This window comes from Corvus hawaiiensis, chromosome 15 (assembly GCF_020740725.1).
Source record: "Corvus hawaiiensis isolate bCorHaw1 chromosome 15, bCorHaw1.pri.cur, whole genome shotgun sequence".
NCBI lineage: Eukaryota > Metazoa > Chordata > Aves > Passeriformes > Corvidae > Corvus > Corvus hawaiiensis.
This window is the reverse complement of record NC_063227.1, coordinates 5,532,689-5,544,566: the sequence shown is the minus strand read 5'-3', so window position 1 is coordinate 5,544,566 and position 11,878 is coordinate 5,532,689.

Genomic DNA, 11,878 nt, shown 5'->3' with positions numbered 1-11,878 from the left:
TCATTTTAATTATGCACAACATACTGATGCCTGCTTCACTGATCATAATTGCAGCTCTGACCTGTTTTATTTTGTGATTTAGATGCTTTCTTTTAAGCCTTGCTCTGGGGTATGATTTACAGCAGCAGGTACTGGAAGTGAGGAGACAGCCATTGATAACGTAGCTTTGGTTGGTGGAGGCTGAGACAAGCTGTGGGCTGTCACTGAAGGGCTCCTACGTGTTCTTTTGAGCAGTCTTGCCATGCCTCAAACCCCTGGGAGGGAAGAGACCAGATGTCTGAAACCAGGCCTGTCTCATTCTGCCCAGATGACCTGTCTTGTCCATTCCCTCTTTTTTTTTCTCTCTTAGCACTTTCCAGCATGAAAAGTTCACAGCCAAAACCTTCACACTCTGTCTATTCCTTCTGAAAGGGCTTTTATTTCCCATCTGACTGCTTGGTCATGCAAAGGCAAGTCCAGGAGCAAGGTGACTGCCCTACCACAGGCAGCCTCCTGCATGGTGGTGTCCAAAAAAAGCATCCCAGCACTACTGCAGTGCCCCTTCTTTTGTCACCAAGTTTCACCAAGCAGAGAAATCTGTATCTTGTAAACCAAGGAAATGTAGGAATGTGGCATCTCAGAGCAGCAGTGCTGCCAGTCTGTGTGTTGTAGCAAAAGACCCCCAGGGAGTGTCTGGGGAGACTTAATTTTTTAAATCCCTTGTCATGTTGATATGCCACTTGCTTGTTTAGCAGCAGAGGTGTCAGAAGACAAGGTCCATGGGGCCTCTGCAGTGTTTGGCAACAAAACATTTGTCACCTAATGCTTTTAAGTGGGCAGGAAAAATGTGTTTGGGAGAGAAGATGACCCATTTCCATCTTTCAGCAGTCTTCCTCAGATGGAAGCTTTGCTAGGGGGGATTTCTGCTGCTGCAGGAAACACAGGATGCAACAACTCGAAATCTTTGGAGAGTTGTCTTTCCCTGTGCCGGTTGCAGAGCCCTTTTTTTGATCACTTTAGCCCCATTAATAGGTCAGGGCTTGCATCCATCCTACCACATCCAAATCCATTCTAACCAGCACATCGCTACATGAACCCTCTGCACACAGACTTTGTGGTGGATCTCATGAGCTGAGTCTGGAGTCATGAACCCTAAAATTGAGTAATCCCATGACCTGGGGCTCCAAATAAGACCACTCTGGCTGCAGCAAAGGCTTAGGGTATTCCACAGGGGGAAAGGATCCTGGCTGCTGAATGAAGTACACCAGGCCCCCTCTGTCACCAGGCAGGTACAGAATAGTGGTTGGTCCCTGTGTCTGCTGAGGGAACTGGGAGCAGTTCAGCTCTTGCTGTGCATATTCTTTTTAAAACAAATTTAGCATTTCCCCTAATTCTTCACTTTGTCTAAAAACAACTGGTGGTGGTGGTGGTGGTCGGAGGGACTGGAGAGCCACATCCACAAATGACAGACAGAAATTTAATCAAGAATTAGTGATCAGGAAGGTGGCTTGCTGCTTGCTGTGCTTCTCCCCTGGAGTCAGTTCCACTGTATTTCCCTCCAAGGAGGGGAGTCTGCCTTTTTTTTTTGTGTGGCTTTCTGTGGTATTTTAAAGAAACATGACACACCATAACTCTTTTAGGAGAATATTGTATGTTCCATTACATAACACTTTAATGGCTGTAGGAATATTCAGCACCGGGCACCTAACAGCCCACTGGAATGGACTATGGCTTTTCTCACCCCCAGGGTAATGGTTTGCAGTGCAATTACCTGCTCTGGAATGGGCTTAATGCCACTTGCTGAATCTAGTTTGGAGAAGATGCCATAATAAGAGAGGAAATGTTGAGATGTATTTCAGTTGCGTTGTTGCTTTGTTTGCTTTTTGTATTTTTATTTTTCTGTGCATAAAATAAATGCAGGAAGTGTTGGCCTTACTCTGTAGCATTCACAGGCTATTTCTGCTAAATTTTTTAGCAGAAGCTGCCACAAAAATTCCCCTTGTCTCAGTGTATCTTCAGCCCAGGTGCATTGCATTGGCATGAGAGAGCTGGGAGCAGCCATTCACTCCATGCTGGCCTGAGGTGTGAAATTCATTTTACCTAAGCTACTGAGCTCCTGTGCTTGTTCCTTATTGTGTGAGAGTAAACGGAATGGGAATCCTCTGTGTGCCCTCACCTTCTCTAGTTGCATCACATCATCTGCTCTACAAAGCTTGTCAGGAGATGTATGCTTGTACAGGGATTTCAGAGTGGCGTGGGCTTTGTTTGTGTGGGTTTGCAGGGTGGGGGTGGTTTTTTATTTGTTTTCATTAAAAAGAAAAAGCAAAAAGGGAAAGGGGATCCTGCCTGTTTCAGAGCTTAAACCTACCCCACTGAGTATGGTGCAACTGCATTGTTTCTGGGTGGATCTCTGAATCATGCAGGAGGTGCAGGCTCTGCCTGTCAGCCCTTGCTGGGAGCTGATTTCAGATGGTTTCTCTGTTGGGTGCTCATAGCACCTCTAGAGCACAGCTGGTGAAAATAAACTAGATGAGATGGATTACATAGGCAGTGAGTGATAATCTATCTTGAGGAGCTAAAGCCTGAAAGTTTTTTTGGTTTTGGTGTTTGTAACTTGGTATCTAATGTATCCCTGCTTCCTGGCTTGAGTCAAGTGGAAGTTGTTTGGAAGTTACGAGTCAAATGAATTTAGGTACTTGGCGCATTCCATGCTAAACCCCTTGATTTCCCTTTGCTTTCTGTCCTTACAATCTGTAAGGTGTCACTGAGTGATTTTTTCTGTCCTTCTGCATGATGGAAAGAAGTCCAACAGTGTGAATAGATGTCACTTGCTATCAGGTGCAGATATGAAATGGCCAAGAAAAACGTAATGAAATCTTAAGTAATTTCCTTTGCTGTCTTTTGAAGCTGGGAGGATGCTTTATTTTGATGTGTGGTTCCTTTTTTTACCAAAAAACATTTCTCCTTCACACTTAACCTTTGGTATTAGCAGGTCAAATGAAGTTGGCAGGGGATGAGCAGAAAGCAACCTCTCAACCCTGGGGCTCCCCTGCAGAACAAGCACCACAGACCTGTGCTGGGTGAAGCAGTGCTCTCCTGCCACAGGCTCCACAGGCTTGGTCCTGACTCAAATTCACGTGGATGCCGGCTTTTGTAAGCATAAAGCTTTCTGGGATCTGCCTCCCTCACTTAGAAGCTGCAGCTTTTATGCTGGCACGTAGTTATTGGAAATCACCAAAACGCTGCCTGTTTTTGCATGTCATTAAAACCATCACTGTCAGCCTTCTAATTCCAGAACACAGCAATATGCTGACAGCAAAGACTGAGGAGAGTGGTAACGACATCAGCAGGACAAGCATGGGAGCTGTGAGGGGCTGTGTTTGCCCCGAGAGCGCCTTCCCCAGTGAGCAGCAATTGCACGGCTCACCTTCCCGTTCCGACCTGGCAGTAATGCACCATCAGCTGAAAGCCAGGAGCTGTTTATTGATTATTACACACCGTCATTAACCAGCACATGCTGAACAGAGGCATTCAAGTAGAGAGTGAAAATCTGGCTTTCGACTCCTGGGACTGATTTTCCAGGGAGGTGAAAGCAAACCTGTGACAGTCAACAAATTGGGAAATTCCTGATGTGTCACACATCACTGCCAGCCTGTGGAGCAGCTCAGGAGGATCTGATGCAGAAATATGAGCCATTAACAGACCTCATATGTTGTCCATGTTCTCACGGATGGGCCAGGGTGTAAAATTAGCCAGGCAGTACAACAGACTGCAAGCCTGGCACTTTGGGAGAGTTCACCTTCCAGAAGTGCCCAGGATGAGGTGATGTCACTTTGAACATGCTGGCTTTCTGTTTCAGCAACTAGTGGCCCAAAACAGCTGGGGCAGAGATGATGTAGCATTGCCAGCTCAAAAAGGGGAGGTGGGCTTGTAGGCAGGCAGAGGAACAGGACTGGTTTATTTCTGTTTATTTTGTGGAAATGTGAGTTGCACACTAAATATTGAACCCTTCAGTAGTGGTGCCAGGGTTTGTAGCTTCACCCTCTTGTTCTTCAAGCCAGGTCCTTGGGTTTTGGGTGTGTGCTGCTGAGGCTGTCACCAGTCCTTCTCTGCTCATCACCTGAAGCCACTTTGTGCTGTAATCGGTGAGAAAACTTGCCAGAACGGGCATGTGTTAGAGCAGCTTACTAATTTTTATCAGACAATAAATATTTTCATTTATTCTCTGCTGCAAAAGAGGCCTTGGTTACTCTTTGGGAAAATTGAACAGAGATAATAGGTTTCTGCTAATGCTGCTCTTCTATCTTGCTTACTCAGAGCTGACCCTGTCACTGTGGTGGGGAACCAGCCTGTCCACTGAACGCGTCACCGCCAAAGCAAACCGTGTAAATCTAATGATATTACACACTGCTCTCAAAGATGGAGAAAACATCTGTAATACTCTGGCTTATCACTAAGCTGCCCAGTCATGAAAGAAGCAGAAAGTTGGTGCGTTCAAATAATAGTGTAAAAAATAACAGAGGAAGAGAAAAATGTTTTAAGAAATCCCACTGTTATGTTAGCTATTCCTGTCAAAAAGACCAATGTTTTGGCTGGGTCAGCATGACTGCAACAGCATCTCTGAGATGTGGTTTGATGCAATATTTGTGGAGGTATTGTTTGCTAAGTTTATGTTAGTTTTTCCCTACTGATCTCATTCCCCATTCTGTAGTTACATTGAAAAAAATAGGCATTATACACACTCTAAATTATTAAGGTTTTTTTTTTATGGCTACTACCCACTGGTGAGCTTTAGTAACAGTTATCTTCCTCCCAAAGTGCAGCACTGCACAGCAGATTAGATTGGTTTTGTGACTTTGCAACCAACTTTCTTTCTAACCTTGGGTGAACCTTTTGATCACAATTATGTCTCAGTGCACCATTGTTATTAAACCTAATGATATTTAAACACAGAACTGAAAAAAAAAAAGTTGTGATATTAATGGGTACTCTGACATAAGTCTGCCTCTTTTTTTTTCAGAAGATCTCAACTCAGGGCTTTCATTGAGCTTGGGGACAGCTGACCTTTTGTGTTTTGAGCTATTGGGTTGCTTTGTGCCAAATTCCTTGTTTATGTGAACCAAGCACAAACCTTTGTATGGCCAAGGACTGCAGGTTGTGTGCAATTTATGGGGTTGAGAGAATCCAAGGCAGTGCCTCTGCTTGGAGTAGACACCACAGCTCCTGCAGCATCGGTGCAGGGCATCTGGGGGGGTCCCTGTTGTGGACTGCTTTGGTTCACGTACACCTGGGGCTGTGGGCATGGCCTGGGAGCTGCTCCCAGTCACACCAGCAGCGGTGTGCTGCTGCCCAGGGTTGGGCAGTTGGTGGTGTGTAAGAATGAAGAGCCTTGTGCTGAGCATTGCTCTCAGCCAAGGTGATTTTGCAATCACCTTGTTACCTCTGTTGATGTTTTGGTGCCTTTAGCCTGATTGAATTGGTGTCTTGTGCCAACAGAAAAAGTGAAAAAACCTCTGGTGTGCCCAGTGTGTTTGATGTGAAGTTCCCAAAGAACAGAAATCATTGCTGCATCCCTGATCTCTCTTACCTTCGGCCATTTCTGTCTCTTTAGTAGAGCAATATTCATATAAAGCTGTCTAATTACTGGGGAAATCTCCTTTTCCAGGCCCTCCCCGAGTCAGCCAATGCACTTCCTGGACATGCTGTAGATAATGAGTGCAAGGTGTAGCCCCAGGGACATCCTCTTGCTCCACCTCCATGTTTTGCTCAGCTTCTCTTTCAGGAGAGGACCGAAGGTCGTGAGGGGGGTTCCCAGAAATGATCCATCAGCACAGTGAATCCTGTTGCTTCCTCCCCATCACTCACTGGAAGGGGACACTGCATTCTAGATATTGGACTTAATTGCTTTCTGAATGACAACACATTAGGTTTAATTACCCATAAAATTGAAGTACAGAGACTTTGGGTCCAAAATAATTTTCCAGCTCAGTAATCTATATGTGCCCAACCTCTCAGCATGGTGTCCTGTATTTCCAAAGGCGTTTCAGGATGCAGTGGACACACGTGTGTCCATCAAAACACTTTTACCTGGAAAGACTCCTTTTGCATGTGGCATTTTTGTGATTGCAACCAAAAAGCAAGACTCTGACTGAAACAAGTCTGCAACTGAAATAACCTCTAGGATTGCTAAGTAAATGTGAAATTCTCCCAGGTCAGAACTGTAGTGTTGCCTTTTATCTTTTAGCTGATTGCTCTTGTAAAAAGTTACACTGGGAAAAACTAAACCAAATAAAATAGATGACATGCATCCTCTTTTAACTCTGCTGATATTAAAAGAAATAAGCCAGATCAAATGCAGAGGAAATAAGTGCAGGGAAACTTTAATCTGCCTATGAAATCTTGTAAAATTAAAAGAGAAAGTTGTTCTTGTTCCTATATTGAAGTGAATAGAAAAAAGATTAAAAGAGACATCCTTAAAAACTCTATTTCTTTCTGTTTCTTTTTGGTTTCACCCCTTCCTGACTCCAGCCATTGGGTTCTCCTGTCCAGGTCTGTCTGGACAGTGCTGGGGCACTTTCAGCTGCATATGCTGTCTCAGGTTTTCATGTTGTCACCTGCTGGGGCTGCATGGGGAATCAAATTGGGCAACACTTAAATTGCTTTAAAGCATAGCAGAGATGAGGCTTTACAGAATGAAAACAGGGCCATTCTGCCATTGCTTTGCTGGTTTTTGTGTTTTTTTTTCTTTTCTTTTTACCCTTTTCTGCACACAGCTCTCATGTATTCGTAGGAACCCATTACCAGAACCCCTCCTGCACACCTCCAAGATTTCTGGAAGGGAACATTGCTCTTTTTGTGAATAAGAATACCTGGAATTAAACAACCAGTATTGGAAGAATTAAGTCTTTTAAAGAGACTAGGCGGTTACTCCCTCACACCTTGGGATATTTTGGGAAAAATTGCTAAATGAGAGTTCTGGGCCAGTGTCCATGCACAGGCCACAGCACTGGGAGCCTGTAGCACTGAATCTTGCACCTTCAGCTACTCTCCGTGGAATAATTCCTCCTTCATCTGGAAGGAAAATGGTAGATTCTAGTTTTATCCTGTGTAGCTGTGACTGTTCCCATTTCTTCCCAGTCTGTGGGAAGAAGACACAGCAGAGTCTGTTTTTCATGATGGCCCTGAGTTCAAGGAATTAAATAAGAGGGGTACAGGTTAGGTGAGTTCAAGCACGAGCACATATTAATTACCTCTATTTCCATGGTGGCTGGCTGGGATTCTGCTTGCATTGAGTCCCAGCTTTGCTTATGCCTGCTCTGTATCTCAAAACCATCATGAGATTTCCTGTTGCTTTCCCTATAAATCATTCTTTGTCGAACAAGCTGCATACCTCACTGAGCAAAAGCTGAACATTCCCTCCTTTATTTGGAGTATATATTATTCTGCTAATGCTCATATGGCTACTTTTTATTTTTTTCAAGGTTATTAGTCACTTGCCACGATGGTAAAATGTGATGAACAGCCCCATGAAAAGTTCAATGAAATGAATAACTAGCTTTAAACTATTTTATGGGGAAAGGAAAAAAAAAAAGGCAGCAGTAAACCAGGCAGTGTGTTTCATGTACATGGGTTTTCTATGATTAACCTTGCAAGGCTGAAATTCAGTCTTGTTCTTTGATTTTTAGATACCCTCATGAAATTACTCTAATGATCAAGAATTTCCTTTATTATTTTCCTATATTCTTTATCTTCTCAGATAAGACGTGTGGTAACAGGAATTTCTCTGCCTCTGAGAAATAATGCTATTCCTTGAATGTGTTTATTTTTAGTAATTCCAGAGTTTTCCCCCATAAGCCACAGAGTAGATGAGTAATGAACTGGTTTCACTTGGAACTGTTCTCCTCAACACAGAACATGCTGTGACAAAGTAATAAATTCACCACAGAAAGGGTTTATCATAGTCGTGGGTATCCTGATATAGGGAGAACCTGATTCTTCAGGGGGAAGGATGCTATAAAGATATCAACCCTTGTGTTTGTATTTACCTCTTCAGGTGAATAAGTAAATAAATCAGATGCAACTGGTGTAGGACAATAAATAAATTATAGCAGCCTTCAGGCTGAGCTAGGAGAATGACCTGTGCCATGGTCCAGGCAAATGATCCAGCACCTTGCTGGGAACACATCAATCTTCTCCTGTAGTGACACAAAGGATTAAAGACTCATCAGCAGTGTTATCTAATTTAAAGGTGTCCAGTGAGACCTGAAGAGGGTTAGCAAGTTGCTCTGAGGTTTTGGTTGGAGATTGTTTTTTTCCTGGGTAAAACATTGCCCTTATGAACAGAAATGGAAGTGGGTATGACTTTTTTTTCCCTGCTGAATTTGAAGGTTTTCAACTTTCAGTGTTTTAATTTCTGGCAAATTTTTGTTTCTTTAACTGCTCCAATGCACACAAAGGTGAGATTTGTCCTTCTGGGAAGCTCAGCACAAGTACATTAATCTATTTGAATCCCAAGGGCTCTCTGAGAGAAGTCTTGTATGGATCTTGATTCGCCTTTGAATAGCAGTGAGTTTTTGTTACAACCATAAATGAGGAGCAATTTCAGTGTTGCTTTTTTATTTTTTTGCCCCCATTTCTTCTTCTTCTGATTATATTTGAAGTCTTATGTTATTTTACTTCATAAATAAAGCTCTTCAAAAAAGTGTCTTTAAAAAGAGCAGGCTTTTGCATTGAAAAATTTTCCTTCTGCCCTTCAATCAGAGAGTCTCCCATAAAAGTGAAAGTCCAGGAAACAAGCAGAACTAAATTTTTTCTTGTCATGTCTTGCCACTGTAATTTTTGGAATATGGCAGATTCAGGTTTTTTGACAGTTAATTGGTGGCAACTGCTGCAACACTTTGCATTCCTTCCAGTTAGTGCCCTGTGCAAAGGTAAAAAGGCATCTAAGCAACTTGTGGTGTTTTGGTGGACTACCAGATGCTAGCAGAGTTGGGAGACACCTTTTGTCACTTGTATCCTGGTCTCTGGGGTGACAATGCAGCTGCAGAGGTGACTTGCCCAGAGCTGGAGAGTGGCCTGGGGATGCTCAGAGCAATCACTCTGAGCCAGGCACCGTCTCCTTTGAGTCCTGTTACTCTCCATATGCACACGAGTGTAGCCTCACAGATAAATGAGGGATAGACCCACTCATTCCACTGAGTCAATGTGCTAAATCAGCAATATTTTGGAGAAAACTACTCCCAGTTTTGGAGTGCTTGATGCTGGCCAGGGCCAAAACGAACTGCTCTGTGGGCAGGCCTGGTGAAGAAATACCTCTGCTTGTTTCTCCTGGGGCTATAAGCGGCTTGAGTTTCCTGAGGATGGCTTCTTGTTGTCAAATTATCAGTTATTATACTGTTGTTGAAATGCTAGACTGAATATCTCAAGTGCCACTTGAGCTGTAGCAGCAGATTTGCTGGCGAGCGGTGGAGACAGGGAGAGAACACAATGCTCGCCCAGGGAGAGGTTGAAGCTGTCACTTCCCTCTTTAATGGAGACAGGAAAGGTAATTAACAGCCAGTGTTGTGTACAGATTCCTATTTCATGAGGAAGATGACTCATTTTGGCTCTGAGCAAGCATGAGAATGAAATGAAACCAATGCCTGGTGCCATGCCAGTGGCTGTGGCATTTTAAAAATATCTCCCCTCTGTGTCCCAACACAAGCTCACTATATTTTCAAAATCAGTATGTGCTTTGTGAGAACAGGGGTTTCCAGGCTCTCTCTGTAGGTGAAATATAGCTTTTATTTTCCTACTTGCATCCAAATTCATTCATTTAGTAACCTCACTGTGCATTAGCTGGGTGGTTTTTATGTGCATCAACCTGTTTCCATAGAGTATTTAAAGTGTACTAGCTCAAGGTTAGATTTATTGGGGCAGTCAAGGAGTTTGTAGGAAGGTGTGTTGGGCAGGATACCTGGAACACAATATTGGGAAAGGTTGCAATTATCCCCTCTGTTGGGACTGTGCTCCCTACAGTTTTCTCCTGCACCCTTGACAGTCAGGATGGCTGAACCACGCTCTGCCTGGAGCTTCTCTCCATCTCCAAAGGGCTGTAGGTTTCTTGTGTGTGATGAGTCAATGGGAAACTCCAAAGAGAGCTGCAATTTATGCATTAAATTTTGGGCACAAGTGCTGCAACTGAAGTGCAAGACACACTGTAATAATTAGAGCAATGTATTCTTTGTTCAGTGATGTGGATTTACTCAGTTACCCTCTTTGGGAAGCGACTGATGGCCAGTTAGCCCGGCCTTGTCCTTGCTTCTCTGTCTTTTCATTCTGCAAGTCTTTGGGGTTTTTTCTCTCTGAACAGCCTGTTTCCACATTTGTGCCTGTCAGTGGGTGGCTGGGTGTCATCAGCAGTTCGTGGAGAGACTCTAAAGGCAGCATTTAGGTCTGTCCAAGGCTGGGTGAGGAACCTTTGTGGTGGGTGGGATGAAAGAGGGCAGCTACCTGCATCCTCAAGGAGGCAGCTTCCTAAATGCCACACCCTGACATGCAGGAATTGCTGCTGAACGTGCCTCCTGCACTGAGAGGGAGATGGGGATGAGCAGCTGGCTGAGAGCAGGACTGTTCCTGCCCTGTGGAGCAGCCTTGAGTCTGTCCCTCCGTGCTGACCACAGTTTCTCCAGGGTCATTTGTGCTACCACAGAGCAGTGAACAAATGAGTTAGAAATCCAGCTTTTTTTATATTTACCTTTCACAGGTGTAAAGGACTATCTAGTGTCTTTTTACTCCCCTGGCAATGTAATAACCAGAAATAAGACATATTCTGAGACATTGTAAAAACATTCCAGTGCTTATGCTGTCAAATTTTTGTACAAGGTGGTAGAGACCTTGGTTTATTTTTTTAAAAATTATTTATTAAGGAAAACCAGCCATAAATAAACCTCTATTGATGGACTGATTCATTACCTCCTCCCCCGCCCATTTCCAAAATAACAACCCAGATCCAGCCCCCCACCAGCTTTACCACAGCAGGAGCAGAATTTAGATAATGAGGGCATGAGGAAAAGGTTACCAAACAAAGCTAAGGGAGTTAAATTTAGAAAAGAAAGAGCTAACAGGTGGCTAGAGAAAAGGGAGGGAGGAAGACTTTGGAAAGGCAGTGAATAGAAGTGTGATTGCATTTGTTATGGGGTTTGTATAATAAGGAAAATGTTGGGAGTAAAATAAACTCCATAAAGAACTATTTAAAAATGTATTGTTTGCAGAAAACTGTAATCAATCTAACTGACAGTCAGAAAGGTCTATTTAAATTGCAGGGCTTCTCTCCCTTGCACTTTTACCAAAATCTGCTTCAACAAATTGGGAAGGGTATAGAAACAGATACTGAACATGACAAGTTAAACAATTTTTAATTTCTAAGGGTATTTGCACCTCTCCCTTTATTTTATGGTGTGGTCTGACATGGTTTTGGTCCAAGGGCTCATCTTGGGATGATAACACCAAGATCCAAATGCTTTTCAGGCCTTTTCTTGCTTGTGTGTCTTCATACCAAGTTGCTTTTTGCCTCAAAGCCAACTTTTCTCAAAGGAAGTGTGTAAAGCCAGAGCTATAACACAAAGTCATTTACCTGCTGCTTTCATTTGGCAATGATAGCTTTGACTGCAACTGTGCTCCATAGCCTGACTCCTAAAGCAGAGATTAATTGTCCTTGTGGGGGACTGAGATGTAGCTAAAGAAAGAAACAGAATTTTGGCCAATGCCCTTGGTCTCACTTCTTATGATGTTGGAGGATATTGCCTGGAAGAAGGATTTGGTTCACAGTGTGTGATAAGAGTGACTTTGTGAGTAACACAATGCTGGGTTTTCTGTTGCTGGGGTTATTTTTGAATGGTTGTTTGGAGTTTTTTTTTGT